The sequence below is a fragment of the Haliotis cracherodii genome, unplaced genomic scaffold (assembly GCF_022045235.1).
Source record: "Haliotis cracherodii isolate W230 unplaced genomic scaffold, xgHalCrac1.p SCAF_11, whole genome shotgun sequence".
NCBI lineage: Eukaryota > Metazoa > Mollusca > Gastropoda > Lepetellida > Haliotidae > Haliotis > Haliotis cracherodii.
This window is the reverse complement of record NW_027266266.1, coordinates 13,505,224-13,525,463: the sequence shown is the minus strand read 5'-3', so window position 1 is coordinate 13,525,463 and position 20,240 is coordinate 13,505,224. Positions and strand designations below refer to the sequence as shown.

The 20,240-nt window shown below is 40.2% G+C and overlaps 1 protein-coding gene across 2 annotated transcripts in view; it reads left to right on the top strand.

Moving 5' to 3' along the window:
• Positions 1–3,530: 3,530 nt before the first annotated feature.
• The window catches only part of LOC139456233 (uncharacterized), a 34,416-nt gene continuing 17,706 nt past the window's right edge, over positions 3,531–20,240 (top strand). For both annotated transcript variants that reach the window (XM_071237839.1, XM_071237838.1), the window contains exon 1: positions 3,531–3,657. The gene's annotated coding sequence lies outside the window, so the exon portion shown is untranslated. The remainder of the gene's footprint in view (positions 3,658–20,240) is intronic.

Sequence of the window (20,240 nt, the reverse complement as noted above, 5' to 3'; positions counted from 1 at the left end):
AGATAACGTGTACATCTAAGAGATATTTCCGGAAGAAGAAATAACAAGGAGTGGCAGCTTACTTTTTTCGATAACTCATCAGAAGGGTGTACAGTATTTCACCTATTACATGCTGGATATCCAATACACACCGGCCTTACATGTGCTCCTTGGATCGTCAGTAACACACATGAGAACCTTGGATCGTCAGTAAAACACATGAGAACCTTGGATCGTCAGTAACACACATGAGAACCTTGGATCGTCAGTAACACACATGAGAACCTTGAATCGTCAGTAACACACATGAGAACCTTGGATCGTCAGTAACACACATGTGCTCCTTGGATCGTCAGTAACACACATGAGAACCTTGGATCGTCAGTAAAACACATGAGAACCTTGGATCGTCAGTAACTCACATGTGCTCCTTGGAGCGTCAGTAACACACATGAGAACCTTGGATCGTCAGTAACACACATGTGCTCCTTGGATCGTCAGTAACACACATGAGAACCTTGGATCGTCAGTAACTCACATGAGAACCTTGGATCGTCAGTAACACACATGTGTTCCTTGGATCGTCAGTAACACACATGAGAACCTTGGATCGTCAGTAAAACACATGTGCTCCTTGGATCGTCAGCAACACACATGAGAACCTTGCATCGTCAGTAACACACATGTGCTCTTTGGATCGTCAGTAACAGACATGTGCTCCTTTGATCGTCAGTAACACATATGTTCTCCTTGGGTCGTCAGTAACACATATGTGCTCCTTGGATCGTCAGTAATACAAATGAGAAGCTTGGATCGTCAGTAACGCATATGAGAACCTTGCATCGTCAGTAACACAACACACAAGTGCTCCTTGGTATGTCGACAACACACACGTGTTCCTTGGTATGTCGACAGCACACAAGTATTCCTTGGTATTTCAACAACACACAGGTGTTCCTTGGCATGTCGACAACACACAAGTGTTCCTTCGTATGTCGGCAACACACAAGTGCTCCTTGGTATGTCGACAACACACAAGTGTTCCTTGGTATGTCGGCAACACACAAGTGTTCCTTGGTATGTCGACAACACACAAGTGTTCCTTGGTATGTCGACAACACACAAGTGTTCCTTGGTATGTCCACAACACACACGTGTTCTTTGGTTTGTCAGAAACACACATATGTTCTTTGGTATGTCAGAAACACACATGTGTGACTTGGTATTTCAGAAACATACATGTGTTCCATGGTTTGTCAGAAACACACATGTGTTCCTTGGTTTGTCAGAAACACACATATGTTCCTTGGTATGTCAGATACACACATGTGTCACTTGGTATTTCAGAAACATACATGTGTTCCATAGATTGTCAGAAACACACATGTGTTCCATGGTTTGTCAGAAACACACATGTGTTCCATAGTTTGTCAGAAACACACGTGTCTCTTGGTATTTCAGAAACACACATGCGTTCCTTGGTTTGTCAGAAACACACATGTGTTCCATAGTTTGTCAGAAACACACGTTTCCCTTGGTATTTCAGAAGCACACATGCGTTCCTTGATTTGTCAGAAACACACGTGTTCCATAGATTTTCAGAAACACCCATGTGTTCAATAGTTTGTCAGAAACACACGTATCCCTTGGTATTTCAGAAACACACATGCGTTCCTTGGTTTGTCAGAAACACACATGCGTTCCTTGGTTTGTCAGAAACACACATGTGTTCCATAGTTTGTCAGAAACACACGTGTCCCTTGGTATTTCAGAAACACACATGCGTTCCTTGGTTTGTCAGAATCACACATGCGTTCCTTGGTTTGTCAGAAACACACATGCGTTCCTTGGTTTGTCAGAAACACACATGTGTTCCACAGTTTCTCAGAACCACACGTTTCCCTTGGTATTTCAGAAACACACATGTGTTCCATGGTTTGTCAGAAACACACATGTGTCTCTTGGTATTTCAGAAACACACATGTGTACCTTGGTATTTCAGAAACACACATTTGTTCCATGGTTTGTCAGAAACACACATATGTTCCATATTTTGTCAGAAATACACGTCTCCCTTGGTATTTCAGAAACACACATGTGTTCCATAGTTTGTCAGAAACACACATGTGTTCCACAGTTTGTCAGAAACACACATGTGTTCCACAGTTTGTCAGAAACACACATGTTTCCCTTGGTATTTCAGAAACACACATGTGTCCCATAGTTTGTCAGAAACACACGTGTCCCTTGGTATTTCAGAAACACACATGTGTTCCTTGGTATGTCAGAAACACATATGTGTTCCACAGTTTGTCAGAAACACACATGTGTTCCATAGTTTGTCAGAAACACACATGTGTTCCATAGTTTGTCAGAAACACACGTCTCTCTTGGTATTTCAGAAACACACATGCGTTCCTTGGTATGTCAGAAACACACGTGTTCCACAGTTTGTCAGAAACACACATGTGTTCCACAGTTTGTCAGAAACACACATGTGTTCCATAGTTTGTCAGAAACACACATGTGTTCCATAGTTTGTCAGAAACACACATGTGTTCCATAGTTTGTCAGAAACACACATGCGTTCCTTGGTATGTCAGAAACACACATGTGTTCCACAGTTTGTCAGAAAAACAAATGTGTTCCACAGTTTGTCAGAAACACACATATGTTCCATATTTTGTCAGAAACACACGTCTCCCCTGGTATTTCAGAAACACACATGCGTTCCTTGGTATGTCAGAAACACACATGTGTTCCACAGTTTGTCAGAAAAACAAATGTGTTCCACAGTTTGTCAGAAACACACATATGTTCCATATTTTGTCAGAAACACACGTCTCCCCTGGTATTTCAGAAACACACATGCGTTCCTTGGTATGTCAGAAACACACATGTGTTCCACAGTTTGTCAAAAACACACGTGTTCCATAGTTTGTCAGCAACACACAAGGGCTCCATAGTTTGTCAGAAACACACATGCATTCCTTGGTATGTCAGAAACACACATGTGTTCCACAGTTTGTCAGAAACACACATGTGTTCCACAGTTTGTCAGAAACACACATGCGTTCCTTGGTATGTCAGAAACACACGTGTTGCATAGTTTGTGAGAAACACACATGTGTACCTTAGTTTGTCAGAAACACACATGTGTTCCTTGTTTGTCAGCAACAAACAAGTGCACATTGGGCTTGTCAAAAGTGAGTAACGTTTACAACCATTAATCTGACACACCTTGCTACATACACACTCACTTAACCTGACAGATATACACATATTCAGATAAACTATATATATATTCAGGATATGTGCAGCAGTTGGTACTGCCGCCTGCATCTGTAAGATATTGGTGCAAGGAAAGGTTTACAGAAGAATATATGGTTAATAATAACCCGCAATATTCAGTATAATGGATAATGTACTTTACTACCGCAGTGACAACATACTATCTTGCTTACGCCATACTAAAAAAGCCCCATACAAAATGCGCAGTGCGATACTGTCGTGAATGTGGTTTCAACGGCGTAACAAACAGCCCAGTCACACTGCACTCCGCTCACAGTCTGTACCGTCGTGAGTCAACACACAATACACAAGGCTAATGTCTCTGTCGTCATGTGAACTGAACCATGATATACATGTAGCCAGAGGAAGATGAGTCTTGACCATGAGGTAAGTCACTGAATGTCAAATGTTATACTAGTAAAATAATTTTATATTTATGTACTATTTAATGTTCTGTATACTATCATGGGTTTTACCATCCAATAAAGGCATTGCCTAAAAGTCGGGCCGGGCCGGGCCAAGACGGGCCAAAGTGTTACTGGCTAATTACTTCATTATCGGCGACCATACCTACATATTATTGATGCAACATACACACATGACATTAATGAACAATCACCAAACAAAAAAGTGCACCATAAATAAGTAATTCGGAGTAAATCGTTTGAAAATCAGAAAGTGGAGCAGTGTGTAAGCGTCGCTGATCTTGGTAACATGTAAAAGAGCAATCGTTAAACGAAATAAGATTTTAAACGTATCAAATACTTCTAGCTTTCGTGATACAACGTTCCATCTGTGCGCATAGTGTTTATATTTATAGGAATGTTCTATATATAAGTAAATACCACTTTATAATGTCACTGATCGTCGTATTTAAAGCAGACACGTTGGTTAAAGTAGACCTCTTCTCCCTCTACTCTCAACAGTCACACAGGTGTTCGGTCCGACTTGGACCGGGCTGTCAAAATCAACTTTAAACTCACATATGTATAATCAAATGGATTCACATCTATAAACTAGTATAATATCTACCTAAATACCACTTTATAGTGTCTCAGATCGCTGTACTTAAAGAAAACAAGGTGCTCAAAGTGAAGCCCTTTTCACTCTACATTCTCAACAGTCTCTATCAGAAGTGTTTGGCTTGTCTTGGGTCCGACTTGGCCTGGGCTGTCAAAATCAACTTAAACCTCAAAGATGTATCATCAAATGGATTCACATCTTTAGATTAGTATTATATCCTACCTAAATACCATTTTATTATGTCACGGTACATCGTATTTAAAGACAATAAGGGGCTCAAAGTGAGCCCTTTTCCCTCTACATTCTCAACTTAGAAACCTGTTATGTGGGTATCGCCATTATGAAAAGATGTGTTTTCTGCCAATGGTAAAACCTGGGAAGGGGTTTTACATTTTTACCAAAAACCTGGGATGAGGTTTTTGTAAATTTAGTAAATCCTCATCCCAGGGTCTTTGTAAAAAGGTAAGACCTCCATACCAGGTCTCGCCACTGAAAAAAATACATTCCCGATACACACTGATTTCACAGGGTCTTACTTAAAGGCACATACCCGGACTTCTGCACAAAGACAACAGAAAACAACAGCCAGTAACATCCTTTAATGAAAGTTTAATGTAAAGTAGAGAGACCCTTTTTGGGATAGACCTTCCAGCCTTGGACTTTAGATCGTCGCTGGTGTGTTTGTAGATGCGGGCAGCACTACTCTGGTGCCCTAAAAAATATGTTATAGTTAATTACAACAAAGTATACAACCGTATGTTCTAAACATCTATAAAGCATTAAGCCACTTTAGAAAATATGGCTACATCAAAATACATTTTTATAGTAAAAATCAACCATTTCTATACGCTTGTTAAGGGCGTTTCATTTTATTCACAGATAATATTCGAAACAGTGATAATTATACAATATTGGTAAAGGACTGTCCTATACATTGAACTAAACTTACCAGTTTGTTCGCAAATCTGCTGCTCGCTTACTTCCAGAAATAGGTCTCCGCCTTCCTCCTCGCTCGACATCTCGAACTCAACTGAGAAAGACAACCACTTGTTCTTACCGCATGCATCCCACGTGCACGGTTCGGGTTCTTTCTATACGCTTATCCTGGCAATAGCGAGGTAGTAAATCCCCGTTATAGTGACCTAAATGGGAGACAATTAAATTTACAGGTATTCTAAACTTTTAACGGTTTCTAAGCCGGATTAAACACTCCTCCTCGGTTTTGGTAGGGAATGTTAAACCTCGGGAGTCGGGAAATCCCTCCTCCCGAGGTTTTACATTCTTTACCAAAACCTCTGAGTCGTGTTTTCTCCATTACATAGTCTCTATCAGAAGTGTTTGTCTTGTGTTAGGTCCGACTTGGCCCGGGCTGTCAAAATCACATTTAAACACACTGATGTATCTTCAAATGTGTTTACATCTATAGATTAGTGTAATATCTACCTATATACCACTTTACATGTACCGCGGTACATTGTATTTAAAGAAAACAAGGTGCTCAAAGTGAAGCCCTTTTCCCTTTACATTCTCAACATAGTCTCTATCAGAAGTGTTTGTCTTGTGTTGGGTCCGACTTGGCCCGGGCGGTCAAAATCACATTTAAACACACAGATGTATCTTCAAATATGTTTACATCTATAGATTAGTGTTATATCTACCTATATACCACTTTATAATGTCACGGTACATTGTATTTAAAGAAAACAAGAAGCTCAAAGTGAAGCATTTCTACTGTATTTTCTTAAGAAAATCTATGTCAGAAGTGTTCGCGTAGTTTTGTGCTTAAGTCACTTGGACATTATTTAGCTTCATAAACTGTTCATAAGAAACATGTCAGACAGCTTTGACATCATTGATGACTTAGTCTTATGAGATGTGTAAAGCTTATGGGAAATGAGCTCAAGTAAATACAGAAACAGAGGGTCTAAAATTGCCACAGTGTTAGGCCCGAAAGTCTATTTAGGATTAAATTGTGATTAAGGAAGTAGAGGGTAGAGAGAGAACAAGATAACAAATCTTAACAAAACCTACCTGCCAAACAAGTGCTAGTTCGTTCGTATACGTAATCCGTCACAAACTGTGATGAACGCATAGTGTGTTCGATGAAGGAAATACAGCCCTTCAGATCTGTGTTTACTGAATACACCTTGACCTATGTTCAGTGATATAATTGATATATAGATATTGAAGCTACATGGCCGCCTATAGTTTCGAGGAAATGTCCTGGCTATACTTCAAGGTTTCGTGCTCAACTAATATATATGAATGTACATGATGTCTCATCTTGATGTACTTTGATAATGCGATTCGACAAAGAAGATGTACAGATGCCTCGACAACATTTTTCACACATGAATGACTTCAACCTTGGCTCTCAACTATTACAGGTAAACACGGCTATTAATGCTCATGTGTGTCAGGTTGCCCCAACCTCGCCGTCGTATCTGTACACAAAACAAGTGCATAGTCTAAACTAGGCTACATATGCATTTCTTCAGCCGTTTCAATAATGCAGTGCGCTGTCACAGCATGCTGCGTAGGTCTGTACAGCATTATGTATTTTATTAGTAATTGGTCGATCCTTCATAAATCATATTTTTGCCATTCGTTTCACATATGCCTCGGTAGGATTGAGGTAGGGGAAGGACTTCTGGTCAGATAACAAGGTATTCAGATATCCAGAAACTCGTTTATCCGGACAACATTTTAGAAAAAGCAATTGTCCGGATAAGCGAGGTTCGACTGTATAGCGCGTGATACAGGACCTGACCTGACCTGATTCGCACTTGCTGAAGGGATACCAATGGACCCTGATCATACTTACTTACTTACTTACTTACTTACTTACTTTGGAGATTTAACGTGCGCTTTACGACTGATGCGTATTTCGCACACGGGCCCGGCCAGGCCATTTAATGTGTTTCCGAAAGGTGCGAAAGTGGTGTGTGCAACCCAAGAGGGGGCTTTAGGGGTTGCTTATATGAAAAAAGTTGCTTGATATATAGAGCACTTAATAATACTGAGTGGTCCAAGTCAGGTTCAGGAGAAGTGTGTTTTCACAGAACGAGCTGCTCGGAGATGCAGCACGTATTCGTTTGTTGTTGTTGTTGCATTAGGTGTTTAAGAGGTCGCCTTCTGCCTAGGCAATTTCGGCTGACCTGTCCCTCTTTGGGACTCCTGTGTGTGAGAAGGGTTCACATATCTAATGTGAGTTCGGTGTGTTCACATAACTTCTGTTTTTGCATTGATATGATTCCTATTTTCTTATGTTGATATGATTTCATTTTTATCCTTGGCTGCTCTGTTTATATACGTTCGAGCAGCTGTCCATCTCTCAGAAATAGAGTTAGTTTGGCCTTCGCTATTGCATCTCTTGGCTTTAGGAGATCTATGACAGATAGCGGATCTAACTGCAATTCTTGTTTTAACCTAGCCCGGCCTGGGGCATGGTCTTGACATTCTAGTAACACGTGGTCAATGGTTTCAGCCTGATTGCAAGATGAACAAACCTTGTCATAGTGCTTTTTGTGACAGAGTCTGATGCGTGAGATAGCAATTTCAATTTTCCTTTCATTTGAGTATGAGTTAGGCTCTTGTTGGACCTTGGGTTGAATTTTGTATAGCCATCTGCCAATCTTACTTGCGTCCCATTGGGCTTGCCATCTTTCTGCTATGGAGGCTTTGATTTTGCTTTTTATCTCTAGTTTACTAAAGGGAATAGGCTGTATATCCGCTTTGTCTAGAGCTAGCTTCGCCAGTGAGTCTGCTTTTTCATATCCATGAATATCTATGTGAGAGGGGATCCAATACAGCTCCACCTGTTGCCCTTGGTCCGATAGTTTTGCATATTCGTATAGAATATTGTTGACTGTGTTTGGCCTGGAGTTTGAGTTTCTGCGACTGATGGCCTGAAGTGCACTTAGCGAGTCTGATAGGACGACTGCCTTTGCTTCCGGGAGTTCAGGTATGAGTTTGAGTGCATGATGAATTGCCTCCAATTCAGCCGTGAATACTTACTGACCATCCGGCAAGCGAACTGAATGTGCTTGGGGTTTGGAGCTGTGGATATGGATCCCTTAACCAGCACTGTTGTTAATAGGATTCTTGGATCCATCAGTGTATATATGAGCCCAGCTGTCCCAGGTAGTTTGAATTTTAGTGATAGCTACTGATCGTAGTAGGGTTGGGTTTTCTCTTTTGGTAACTTCTGATGTTAAAGCACTGTCAACTTTGGGAGTTTTTAAAGTCCAGGGAGGGTGTAAACCTTTGTAGTGACTTTCTGGAGGCTGAATGTCATCGCAATTGTGACTTTGAATGAGTTCACGTACTAATATCCCAGATGGCTTTAGTGAGGGTTTTTTTCGAGCTAGGGCTTCATCTCGAGTGTTTTTGTCTTGCCATATCTTTTTAACCAAAGGGTTTGATGTTCGTCCCCAGAACGATAATATTGCCTGCTCTCTTCTTAGTTTCAATGGGAGTTCTCCCGTTTCTACTTGTAGTGCTTCTAGTGAGGTGCCTGTCGCTGCGCCTGTGGCCAGCATTAGGGCTTTGTATTGTATTCTGTCTAGGCGCCTCAAGACAGTACTTGATCCTGAATGAAAAGCCTCACAACCATAATCATTTTTTTATCTGATAAGAGCTTTGTAGAGGTCCAGCTGAGTGTCCCTCGATGTGCCCCAAGATGTGCCTGAAATTGCCCGTATTACGTTCAGGTCTTTTTGACATCTGTTTCCTCATATTCTATATGCTCGCGCCAAGTGGGGTGTTGATCAAGGATCACCCCAAGAAATATTGCAGATTTTTCGAATTTGATAGGTTTGCCTTTTATGGAGACACGGGGTATAATAGCATCTTTCCCCCGGCGTTTGAATAGAACTCCAACAGTTTTTTCACTTGAAAGGGTGAATCCCCATTTATTGCACCATTGATCTACTCCGTCCAGGGCTGACTGGAGTTTTTTTCTGATTTGTGAAATATCTCTGTGCTTTACCCATATTGCTCCGTCATCAGCGAACTTAGAAGTTTGGGTAGGAGAGTTGACATGGTCAAAAAGATCATTGATCATGATATTAAACAGGGTTGGGCTTATAATGCTGCCTTGTGGCGTGCCATTGTCCAGTGTCATAGGATCCGATCGATTGTTCCCTATTTTAACTGATAGCGACCTGTCTTGCAGGAAGCTGTCTATGAAGTTTGCCATGTTCCCTTCTACTCCATTTTGTGCTAGTTTTGAGAGGAGTCCGACATGGCATACCATGTCGAAGGCTTTGCTGAAGTCCAGAAATACTGCGGCTGGGTATTGTCTGTTTAATTGAGCTTTTTTATTTCATTTTCAAGTCTTAGTATATGATCTAGACACGAGTGTCCCTTCCTGAAGCCACTTTTGTCAGGTTTTATGTGGTTGCCAGTTTCAAGGTGATGCATGAGCCTTTTTGTAACCATGGCTTCCATGGCTTCGCACATGTTTGAGGTGAGTGAGATCGGTCGATAAAAGGTTTGGTAGGGCTTCGTCTTTCCCTTGCTTTAGCAGCGGGATAACCGAAGCATGTTTCCATGCTTTTGGGACTTCTCCTTTGGACCATATCGTGTTATACAACTCAGTGAGTAAGCCTTTGGTTTGATCAGGTAGGTTTTTCAATATCTCGTCGCTGGTTGTGTCAAGACCAGGTGCTGTGCCTTTTCTATGTTGTATCGCATCATCAAACTCTGTCACAGTAAATGGTATATTGTATACCAGATGCTTGCTTTGCGGCCGTTTTGAGATCTTAGGCATAAGCATTTTTTCCTGTTTGAATTCTTCGCTGCAATTTGTGTTGCTGCTGACAGATGAGAAGTGCTCAGCTAGAATCTTGGCCTTTTCTTTAACTGTATGGGCGTTGTCTAACTTGGGAATTTTTGTGGGTTTACGCTTACCCCTGATTGCGTGTATTTTGCTCCAGACTGTTTTAGCATTTGTTTTCTCATTAAGGGATTTGCAGAAGGTCTGCCATGACTCTTTTTTAGAATCGTCTATGAGTTGTCTTACTTTTGTCCTGGCTGCTCGGTCTTGGGCGAAGGCTGATTTATCCCTTTTTGACCTATTTAGGGCTTTCTTTCTCACTCTCCTAGCTTTTGCTATTTCCCTGTTCCATCATGGTACCGGCGTTTTGCCAGTTTTGGAGTCTTTTGGGAATTGATTTTTCAGCTGCGGCAATAATTGCTGGGGTGAGATTTTGGCAAAACAGATCTGGATCATCCGAGACACTTTCCGAGGACTTGAATGATATACATTCCTTCCTGAATTTAGGCCAGCCAGCCTTTGCATAGTCCCATGTGTACTCTACCATTTTGCCGTATTTGCATGAATCATTCCTGTCTTCCAAAAGAGGGCTGTGGGCATTAAAGTCACCAAGGATTATCCCATTTATGCCTACTATTTGAGCTAGTCTTGTTAACTCTTCCATGTTCGTTTCATGGGTAACCCTGTGATATATGTTGGCTATGCGTAATTCGTTGCCATTTTCCAGTTTTAGGGAGATTACTTGCGTTTCAAGGTTTCCTACGTTTGCTTCGATATTTTTGGAGGTACAGCTATCGTGGACAAGGGTGATTAGTCCTCCTCCCTTGTTACCAGGCATAAGTCCTCTTCGGTCTTTTCTATTTTGGGTGTACCCAGGTAATGTGAATTTGGTTTTTTCACTGAGTTTAGTCTCCTCTATTAGAATGACATGAGGCTTTATCACCTGTTTTTTGACGAGTGCAGTCAGTTCATTGCCGTGGCTCTTAAGGCCATTTGCGTTCCACTGTAGTAAAAGCAAGTCCATGATAATTTATATTGAGTTTTAGGGCATACCCTATTTAGGAACTGTTTCTTTGTTCCTTTGTATTTCATTATTTTGGAAGCCAGTTTGAGGATGCAGGTGGCTTTGACACTCATTTTTCTGCTTGTAATTTGTATCAATGCCGTGGCAATGAACTCTACAACTTTGTTTGTGTTCTGAGCCTTTTGTTTACCACGAGCTGGTGTTTTCTTTGCCTGACTGATTCGTTTGCTGTGTTCCTCAGTTTGAGGATTAGAAGGCATGGGGTTTGATTGGGGAGCTTGGGTCTTTTTCCCCTTCCGTTTTGCAGTGGCTTTGTGCCTGTGAGCAGGCGGGTCAGTGCTCACAGATTTGATTGTTTGCTCAGTGCTCACAGATTCCAATGTTTGCTCAGAAGAGTGATCCATAGTCGCTAGGGTTTTTTCGACCTCATTGGGTTGAATAGATTTGGATTCAGATTGCTGAGTAGGTATTTTATTTATACGTTTGCTGATGAGCAAGCGTTTAGGACATTTCGGCGCCAAGGATGAATGACCCTCTTTCCTGCAGTTTGTACACCATGTGTTGCAGTTTTCTTTGCAAGAAACTCGGGAGCAGTTTTTGCACGAGGATGGCTTACTTACTTACTTATATTGGAGATTTTACGTGCGCTTGGGCAGACAAATGGGGCTTCTCCCTTAACTCAGATAAAACAACAGGAGTAGTATTCAAACATAAAAACATGAAACCTGCCTTCCCAATCCTCCAGCTAAACAACCAAACAATCAAATTCCAAAAACAAACCAAATTCTTAGGACTCATTTTCGATCAACAATTCACCTGGGAGGCACATGTCCAAAACCTAAAAACTAAATGCAGCAAAGACCTTAACACACTAAGATGTCTCACCGGCTCTAACTGGGGAGCCTCCAAAGATACCCTCCTCTCACTCTATACAGCACTAATCAGATCAAAACTAGACTACGGCTGCGCCATATACAATACCCTAAACAACTCTATCTAAAAAACTTGACGCAATACAATACCAAACCCTTAAACTAATTATACGCACCCAACATGGCACCTCCTACACCTCACTTCAAGCACTTACAGGGGAAATGCCACTAAATCTGCGCAGGGAACATCTACGCCTTAATTTCTGGGCCGCGTCCCAAACAAACCCTCTCATCCAAAACTTGATTAACCAAAACATTAGCCCAAGAAACCAAGCTCTAGCTCGCAAACACCCCTTACTCACCCTAATATCCCAAAGAATAACTAACAACATCAATGAACACCAAACTCAAAATCTTAAACAAAACTGCAAAAAATCAAATATCTTCACCACTCAACTCAAAATACCCAAAATAGACACAACGCTAGCAAACCAAATAAATAAACAAACCGACCCAAACATAGCTAAAACCACCACACTCGCATACATACACGAAAATTGGCCAAATTTGTGTCACATATACACTGACGGATCTTCAGACCCGATCTCCAACCACACAGGCTTCGGAGTCCATACCACACAGCCAGTTATATCCACACAATCTTACCGACTCCCTAACAACCAATCAATATTCACGGCCGAACTTATGGGCATGGCCTCAGCCCTCCATAATCAACAATCTAAAAACAACAATAAAATCCTAATTCTCACCGACTCCCTTCGTGGACTACAAGCCCTCCAAAACAAAAATACCAAAAAACGACCTAAATTAATAAACCAAATACATAAAAGCTCCAACGACCTAACAAAAACAGGCAAACAAATAACCTTCTTGTGGATCCCCGCCCACCTAGGAATTTACGGCAACGAAAGCGCCGATAAAGCAGCTAAATTATCTCTCAAAATACCAGAAATAAGCTTAAACCTACCCATCTCAAAATCAGAAATTAAAAGTGTTAACAAACAAAAAATAACCAAAAAATGGCATAATCAATATCAAAACTCAAATAGCAAAATCAAAAAAGTGCTCAGAAAACCACTAGCCAAACCTAAAATCCTACACCCCTCAAAACAAATTGACAGATCAATTACAAAACTCCAAACAGGACACACTAACCTAAATAACCACCTAAAAAAACTTAAAAGGCACACCACAGACAACTGCCCCTACTGTAAACAACCCGAAACCACAGAACACGCACTCATCCACTGCACCCACTACAAAACACACAGAACCACACTACAAACCACCCTCAATCTAAATAAGGTTCCTACTCTAGATGAAATACTAAACCCTCAAAATAAACTAGAAAACTTCAAGGCCCTAGGCGTATTCCTAATCAAAACAGACCTAATTAAGCGCATCTAAAAACTAATTACTCTACCAATCCAAAATCCAATAAACATACAAACACCCACCTCACCCGGCTCCCTTAGTTCCCTCCTCCACCCACCTCGGCATTTATTCCAAATTTAAAAATTCCAAAAATTAAAATAATTAAGCAACCCCTAATTATAAAATCCCCCTCTTGGGTTGCGCACACCACTTTCACCCTTTTCGGAATACACTAAATGGTCTGGCCAGGCCCGTGTGCGAAATACGCTACAGTCGGAAAGCGCACGTTAAATCTTCTATATCAGTCAGTCAGTCAGTCGTGCGCTTTCCGACTGCAGCGTATTTCGCACACGGGCCCGGCCAAGCCATATAATGTGTTTCCGAATAGGGGGAAAAGTTGTTTGGGAATCCAGTAGGGGTGTTTTAGTGGTTGCTTATATAGAATTTTGGAAATTTTGAAATTTTGAAAAAATGCCAAGAGGGTTTGGGGGACGAACTAAGGGACCTGAGTATGGAAGTTTGTTAGTTTGATTATGTGGTCTGGTTTTGGTAGTTTATTGGGGTTTTAAATGCGATTTATTAGTCCTGTTTTGATTAAGTATACGCCTAAGGCTTTGAATTTTTTCTATTCTATTTTGTGGGATTAGGATTGCTTCTAGAGTAAGAGCCTTATTTAGATTTAGGGTGGTTTGTAGTGTAGTTCGGTGTGTTAGGTAGTGTGTGCAGTGTATGAGTGCGTGTTCTGGTTTTTTTGTTTTTTTTTGCAATGTGGGCAGGTTCCGGTTGCGTGTTTTCTTATGATTTTGAGGTGGTTATTTAGATTGGTATGTCCTGTTTGGAGTTTAGTAATTACTCTGTCGATTTTTTTGGACGGATGTAGGAGATTTGGAGATGGGTAGGTTTAAGCTTATTTCTGGGATTTTAAGGGATAGTTTAGCTGCTTTATCGGCGTTTTCATTGCCGTATATTCCTACGTGGGCGGGGATCCAAATGAATACTATTTGTTTGCCTGCTTTAGTTAAATCGTTTGAGCTTTTTAGTATGTGATTTATTAGTTCAGGGCGGTTTTTGGTGTTTTTATTTTGGAGGGCTTGTAGTCCACTGAGCGAGTCGGTAAGTATAAGGATTTTTGTTGTTTTTTAGATTGTTGATTATGAAGGGCTGAGGCCATGCCCATTAGTTCGGCCGTGAATATTGATTGATTGTTTGGGAGTCGGTAGGATTGTGTGGCTTTAGTTGGTTGTGTGATGTGGACTCCGAAACCTGTGTGTTTGGAGATCGGATCTGAGGATCCGTCTTTGTAAATGTGACACCAATTTGGCCAATTTTCATGTATGTATGCTAGTGTGGTGTTTTGGCTATGTTTCGGTCGGTTTGTTTATTTATTGTGCTAGCTAGTATTATGTCTATTTTGGGTGTTTTAAGTTTTGGGGTGAAGATATTTGATTTTTTACAGTTTTGTTTAAGATTGTTTATTTGGTGTTCATTTAAGTAATTGGTTATTCTTTGGGATATTGGAATAAGTAGAGGGTGTTTTCGAGCTAGGGCTTGGTTTTTTGGGCTTATATTTTTGTTTATTAGGCTTTGAATTAGGGGGGTTGGATTGAGATGCGGACCAGAAATTTAGGGTTAATTGTTCCCTACGTAGACTTAGTGGCATTTCTCCTGTTAAGGCCTGGAGTGAAGTGTAGGAGGTGCCATGTTGAGTGCGTGTTATTAGTTTTAGAGCCTGATATTGGATTGAGTCTAGTTTTTTGCTTAGGGATTGGTTTAGGGTGTCGTATTTGGCACATCCGTAGTCTATTTTAGATCTAATTAGTGATATATAGAGTGAGAGGAGGGTGTCTTTGGAGGCTCCCCAGTTTGAGCCAGTGAGGCATCTTAGCGTATTTAGATCTTTGCTACATTTAGTTATTAGATTATTTATGTGAGCGTCCCAGGAGAGATGTTCATCAAAAATTAGTCCTAAGAATTTGGTTTGTTTTAGGAATTGGATTGGTTTGTTGTTTAGCCGGAGTTTTGGGGAGGCGGGTTTCATGTTTTTGTGTTTAAATAGTATTCCTGTAGTTTTTTCCGAGTTAAGGGAGAAGCCCCATTTGTCAGCCCATTGCTGTATTTTGTTTAGAGATTTTTGAAGTAGGTTTTGGGCCATTTTAATGCTTTTTGTGCGGATCCAGAGGGCTCCATCATCCGCGAATTTAGATGTGTTTATTTTAGGGGATAGGCCCTCGAATAGATACTAGGATGGCTGGTTACATGATGTTTTTGTATGTCCATAGAGCATACAGATTGTACATTGGGTTTGCCTTTTCTTGTATGGCATGGTTTCTATGTCCTTACCACCTAGATTAAGGTGGCCGGGGACTGACTGACCAAGTAATGTGAGTATTGCTACTCGTGTGTTGTTTGTGCCCATTGATTTGATCCTGAATGCCGACAGGATTGTAGGTTGAGTGACTTTCTTTTGGGCTTGACAGACAATTTGATAAAGCTCGTCGTCATTATTTTTTTTGTCTAGATGTACCGCACATCTGACATTACTAAGCCACTTTGGGGTATCCCATTTTAGTTTGATCCCGTTTATGCTTTTGGGCATATCAATTGACTCTGTGAGGTTGTCCCCGACAACAACATACCCTCTTCCACACTTATTTATGCGAGTAATATTTTTGTGCTTCAGTTCTTTGGCAATATCTTGAGCTGTTAAGATCTTATTAAGATCTTGGGAGAAGTCTGCGCTAAAGATTACTTTTTCCTGTTTGGTTTGTGGTCTTCTATTTTGTTGTGTCTTTGATTCGGATGAGACCATTTTTTGTCTTTTCTGTACCATTTTAGCCTTTGGTGGGCTAGATTGAGGCTGTTTGCGATTAAGCATGCCTTGAGCCCATAGGGCACTATAATCGATATTTTCTTTGTTTTTAGTTCCTGAGAACGTGAATCTGCGGAGGGTTGTGTACAGTACGGGACCTGTGACACAACTGTACGCACGTATTCTCGCGGTATGGCAGATTACAGACAGACAGACAGACAGATTGTTTATTTGAGTCTCACCTCGCAGAAATAATTACATAAATACATATAAAAGGACATAAAAGTGAGCCACCCGTTAAGGGTTACGAGAGACTTAAAAAGTATCACAGTATGTACATGTTAAACATATTGGTGTAAAAGGGGTATGAAAATAAAGTACCCGTAACTAGCCATATAAAATATCTTTTCTTCGTTGGAGAATTAAAAAGCAGGTTTGGGCTGTAAAATATACATAATATTTAAAAAGTACAATAAGTTTATCCGTATTGCATAACTCTAGAAAGTTGGGATAGCTAAAACTCACCTTTTCGTATAAACTTTCACGCAAATCATCGTAAACAGGGCAATCAAGTAATACATGACATTAATCTTCAATACTTTCCTTACACTGAAAACACACTCTTTCATTCACATTCATATTCGTATATCTGCCTGTTTCCAACTTCAGAGGAGCAGTACCTGATCTAAATTTGGAGACGGCAGAGCGGTAAGAACGAGGCATATACATACTTACATAACTTTCACATCCATACCCATCTTTAAACATTCTATACGTACGTAATTTGTTACTACCCGTTCTTCCGCCAGGCATGCATAACCGTTCATTCCAATCAGACACATACTTTCCCATGCAAATATCTTGCACGCGTACAACTACACTTTTCACGCTAACATTCTCAGAAATATTCAGACCCCATTCGTTCAGCTTTGCCCTCACACGAAAATTCCAGTTTTTCACACGTCCACTAGCATAACGTTCAGACCACATAAAAACATACTTATTTAATCTAAGGGACATTTTAGTAAAACGACAATACTGTCTAACAATACACATCCACTGTCTAACTATCGGAGGAATCCATCCCATATCCCCATTAACAGCAACATTTGGAGCGTATTTACCCAACCCTAAGAAAAATCTCAAAGCACGATGGTGAACAGCATTTACAGAAGAAATTTCACGATGACCCCAGATAGATGCCCCATAACTCAAGACTGGCCAAACCATCGTATCATACAATTTGGAATAAGTAGTGGATTGCATACCTCCAATTGCCTTATATTTACATATAAGAAGACCTAATGCTCTGTTAGCTGATTTAGCTGCTGCTTTTGCCATAGCATTGTAGTCAAGATGTTCCGTGAGCAGTAGGCCTAAATAATTATAACAATCAACAATGTCTAAAACAGAGTTACCAATATTTAAAAAGGCTGTTGTTCTTGGAACACTTACATTTCTAAAGTGTACAATCTTGGACTTGTCATTATTAATAAGGATACTATTATCAACACACCATGTATTCATAACCTGTAATAGAGGATTCAAATCGTCTGCCGATTCTGCAAGTAAGATAAGATCATCAGCATAAGCCAAGGGTGCAATAGTAATATCATCAACACAAATACCAATACCAGTTTCATTTAGCTTGTCAAGCAAATCATTAATAAAAAAGTTAAACAGAACTGGCGAAAGTAAACATCCTTGTTTTAAACCACGATTAACATTAAACCAGGGTGTAAGCATACCATTAATACGTACACTGCATTTTACATTATCATATAAAGATTGAAGTGCTAGAAACATTTTCCCTTTCACACCAATGTTACATAATTTCTCCCACAGCACACCTGTTAATGCTATCATACGCTTTATGAAAGTCAATAAAAGCAGAAAAAGTGTCTTTTTAAATACATTTTCTAGTTTCAATAAAAGAACAAACAGAGTGAATGTGATCCGTAGTTGATCTACGCTTCCGGAACCCATTTTGTGCATCATTTAGAGCTCCTGTGCTTTCAGCCCAAGATTGCAGACGGTTATTTAAAATATTACAATATAATTTGTACATAGAATTGGTGAGGGTCAAACCTCTATATGATAAAGGATCCGCAGGATCTAAAGTAGAACACTTTGGTATGGGGTTAATAATGCCCTTTAACCACAATGCAGGGATTTTCCCTGTGCTAAAACATATATTAAAGATATTGTGCATCGCCGAAATAACATTTTGTGATTTGAGACATTCCATCGGAATACCGTCAACACAAGGAACCTTGCCACAGTGGCTTCTATCAACCGCTCTGGTTACTTCAAAGGGAGTAATTTTAGCGTCGAACAATATATGTGTTTCACCAGTCTCACTGTCACACTTAACATTGTGCATCCTGACGTCACCATTTAGCAGTTTACAATAATCATTCTTCCACTTATCTAGTACATCAGTCCAATTCTCAGACACATTTCCATCCTCTAGAACCACTCTCATGGGGATCTGTCTTCGTCTCTCCACACCTACCCCAATTTTACAACTGTCTCAGATAATCCTGTTTTCCTAAACACACTCATAGATAATAGAAGCATTAAGCAGGGTTGAGGGAGAGGTTTATCCTGAAATGCAAAGTGTCTCACCTTACCTTCTCCAAGTGTTACCCTGTGAGTATGATCCTTGAAAAAAACCACGACGGATAAGGTAAAAGCAAGGGATTTTCCGACCAGACACATACCATGAAAAAAAGGGTTCACTTTAAAGAGTATACTTCACTCCAACACATTTGGTGAATTTTTTTTCAGAAGATACAGTGAAAGTGCTCGACTTTAACAGACCAGTTTTCTTGGAGTTATTTTTGACCGCCCGGGCCAAGTCGGACCCAACACAAGCAAAACACTTCTGATAGAGACTATGTTGAGAATGTAGAGTGAAAAGGGCTTCACTTTGAGCACCTTGTTTTCTTTAATCACAGCGATCTGAGACACTATAAAGTGGTATATAGGTAGATATAATACTAGTCTATAGATGTGAAGCCATTTGATGATACATCTGTGAGGTTTAGTTGATTTAAACAGCCCGGGCCAAGTCGGACCGAACACTTCTGACATAGATTTTCTTAAGAAAATACAGTAAAAATGCTTCACTTTGAGCACCTTGTTTTCTTTAAATACGATGTACCGTGACATTATAAAGTGGTATATAGGTAGATATAACACTAATCTATAGATGTAAACACATTTGAAGATACATCTGTGTGTTTAAAGTTGATTTTGACGGCCCGGGCCAAGTCGGACCCAACACAAGCAAAACACTTCTGATAGATACTATGTTGAGAATGTAAAGGGAAAAGGGCTACAGTTTGAGCCCCTTGTTTTCTTTAAATACGATGTACCGCGGTACATGTAAAGTGGTATATAGGTAGATTTAACACTAATCTATAGATGTAAACACATTTGAAGATACGTCTGTATGTTAAAGATTGTTTTGACAGCCCGGGCCAAGTCGGACCCAACACAAGAAAAACACTTCTGATAGAGACTGTTGGGAATGTAGAGGGAAAAGGGCTTCACTTTGAGCACCTGGTTTTCTTTAATTACAGCAATCTGAGACACTATAAAGTGGTATTTAGGTGGATATAATACTACTCTATAGATGTGAATCCATTTGATGATACATCTGTGAGGTTTAAGATGATTTAAACAGCCCGGGCCAAGTCGGACCGAACACTTCTGACATAGATTTTCTTGAGAAAATACAGTAGAAATGCTTCACTTTGAGCCCCTTGTTTTCTTTAAATACGATGTACCGTGACATCATAAAGTGGTATATAGGTAGATATAACACTAATCTATAGATGCGAAATCCATTTGATGACCCAACACAAGCGAAACACTTCTGATAGAGAGAATGTAGAGGGAAAAGGGCTTCACTTTTGAGCACCGTGTTTGCTACTGCAATATGAGACACTAAAGTGTTATATAGGTAGATATGATATTATGATTAGTCTATAGATGTAAAGTATGTGTTGTATTTTTAGAAGCGCTTTGACAGTTATTAACACGTGTCGCGTCAGTCCTATG